The sequence below is a fragment of the Penaeus chinensis genome, chromosome 11, assembly GCF_019202785.1.
Source record: "Penaeus chinensis breed Huanghai No. 1 chromosome 11, ASM1920278v2, whole genome shotgun sequence".
Lineage (NCBI taxonomy): Eukaryota > Metazoa > Arthropoda > Malacostraca > Decapoda > Penaeidae > Penaeus > Penaeus chinensis.
Genome location: NC_061829.1, coordinates 16,353,522 through 16,356,021, shown reverse-complemented (window position 1 = coordinate 16,356,021; position 2,500 = coordinate 16,353,522). Strand labels below are relative to the sequence as shown.

The window sequence follows — 2,500 nt, the reverse complement described above, 5'->3', positions numbered from 1 at the left end:
CTCCTCCCCCTTCCTCACACCTGCTGCCCCTTCTCCTCCCCCTTCCTCACACCTGCTGCCCCTTCTCCTCCCCCTTCCTCACACCTGCTGCCCCTTCTCCTCCCCCTTCCTCACACCTGCTGCCCCTTCTCCTCCCCCTTCCTCACACCTGCTGCCCCTTCTCCTCCCCCTTCCTCACACCTGCTGCCCCTTCTCCTCCCCCTTCCTCACACCTGCTGCCCCTTCTCCTCCCCCTTCCTCACACCTGCTGCCCCTTCTCCTCCCCCTTCCTCACACCTGCTGCCCCTTCTCCTCCCCCTTCCTCACACCTGCTGCCCCTTCTCCTCCCCCTTCCTCACACCTGCTGCCCCTTCTCCTCCCCCTTCCCCTCCCCTTCCTCACACCTGCTGCCCCTTCTCCTCCCCCTTCCTCACACCTGCTGCCCCTTCTCCTCCCCCTTCCTCACACCTGCTGCCCCTTCTCCTCCCCCCTTCCTCACACCTGCTGCCCCTTCTCCTCCCCCTTCCTCACACCTGCTGCCCCTTCTCCTCCCCCTTCCTCACACCTGCTGCCCCTTCTCCTCCCCCTTCCTCACACCTGCTGCCCCTTCTCCTCCCCCTTCCTCACACCTGCTGCCCCTTCTCCTCCCCCTTCCTCACACCTGCTGCCCCTTCTCCTCCCCCTTCCTCACACCTGCTGCCCCTTCTCCTCCCCCTTCCTCACACCTGCTGCCCCTTCTCCTCCCCCTTCCTCACACCTGCTGCCCCTTCTCCTCCCCCTTCCTCACACCTGCTGCCCCTTCTCCTCCCCCTTCCTCACACCTGCTGCCCCTTCTCCTCCCCCTTCCTCACACCTGCTGCCCCTTCTCCTCCCCCTTCCTCACACCTGCTGCCCCTTCTCCTCCCCCTTCCTCACACCTGCTGCCCCTTCTCCTCCCCCTTCCTCACACCTGCTGCCCCTTCTCCTCCCCCTTCCTCACACCTGCTGCCCCTTCTCCTCCCCCTTCCTCACACCTGCTGCCCCTTCTCCTCCCCCTTCCTCACACCTGCTGCCCCTTCTCCTCCCCCTTCCTCACACCTGCTGCCCCTTCTCCTCCCCCTTCCTCACACCTGCTGCCCCTTCTCCTCCCCCTTCCTCACACCTGCTGCCCCTTCTCCTCCCCCTTCCTCACACCTGCTGCCCCTTCTCCTCCCCCTTCCTCACACCTGCTGCCCCTTCTCCTCCCCCTTCCTCACACCTGCTGCCCCTTCTCCTCCCCCTTCCTCACACCTGCTGCCCCTTCTCCTCCCCCTTCCTCACACCTGCTGCCCCTTCTCCTCCCCCTTCCTCACACCTGCTGCCCCTTCTCCTCCCCCTTCCTCACACCTGCTGCCCCTTCTCCTCCCCCTTCCTCACACCTGCTGCCCCTTCTCCTCCCCCTTCCTCACACCTGCTGCCCCTTCTCCTCCCCCTTCCTCACACCTGCTGCCCCTTCTCCTCCCCCTTCCTCACACCTGCTGCCCCTTCTCCTCCCCTTCCTCACACCTGCTGCCCCTTCTCCTCCCCCTTCCTCACACCTGCTGCCCCTTCTCCTCCCCCTTCCTCACACCTGCTGCCCCTTCTCCTCCCCCTTCCTCACACCTGCTGCCCCTTCTCCTCCCCCTTCCTCACACCTGCTGCCCCTTCTCCTCCCCCTTCCTCACACCTGCTGCCCCTTCTCCTCCCCCTTCCTCACACCTGCTGCCCCTTCTCCTCCCCCTTCCTCACACCTGCTGCCCCTTCTCCTCCCCCTTCCTCACACCTGCTGCCCCTTCTCCTCCCCCTTCCTCACACCTGCTGCCCCTTCTCCTCCCCCTTCCTCACACCTGCTGCCCCTTCTCCTCCCCCTTCCTCACACCTGCTGCCCCTTCTCCTCCCCCTTCCTCACACCTGCTGCCCCTTCTCCTCCCCCTTCCTCACACCTGCTGCCCCTTCTCCTCCCCCTTCCTCACACCTGCTGCCCCTTCTCCTCCCCCTTCCTCACACCTGCTGCCCCTTCTCCTCCCCCTTCCTCACACCTGCTGCCCCTTCTCCTCCCCCTTCCTCACACCTGCTGCCCCTTCTCCTCCCCCTTCCTCACACCTGCTGCCCCTTCTCCTCCCCCTTCCTCACACCTGCTGCCCCTTCTCCTCCCCCTTCCTCACACCTGCTGCCCCTTCTCCTCCCCCTTCCTCACACCTGCTGCCCCTTCTCCTCCCCCTTCCTCACACCTGCTGCCCCTTCTCCTCCCCCTTCCTCACACCTGCTGCCCCTTCTCCTCCCCCTTCCTCACACCTGCTGCCCCTTCTCCTCCCCCTTCCTCACACCTGCTGCCCCTTCTCCTCCCCCTTCCTCACACCTGCTGCCCCTTCTCCTCCCCCTTCCTCACACCTGCTGCCCCTTCTCCTCCCCCTTCCTCACACCTGCTGCCCCTTCTCCTCCCCCTTCCTCACACCTGCTGCCCCTTCTCCTCCCCCTTCCTCACACCTGCTGCCCCTTCTCCTCCCCCTTCCTCACACCTGCT

The 2,500-nt window shown here is 65.6% G+C and overlaps 1 protein-coding gene across 1 annotated transcript in view; it reads right to left on the bottom strand.

Annotated features, from left to right (window-relative positions):
- Nucleotides 1-2,500, bottom strand: part of LOC125030635 (isatin hydrolase-like) — a 7,692-nt gene that overhangs the window by 2,650 nt on the left and 2,542 nt on the right. The window lies entirely within an intron of this gene.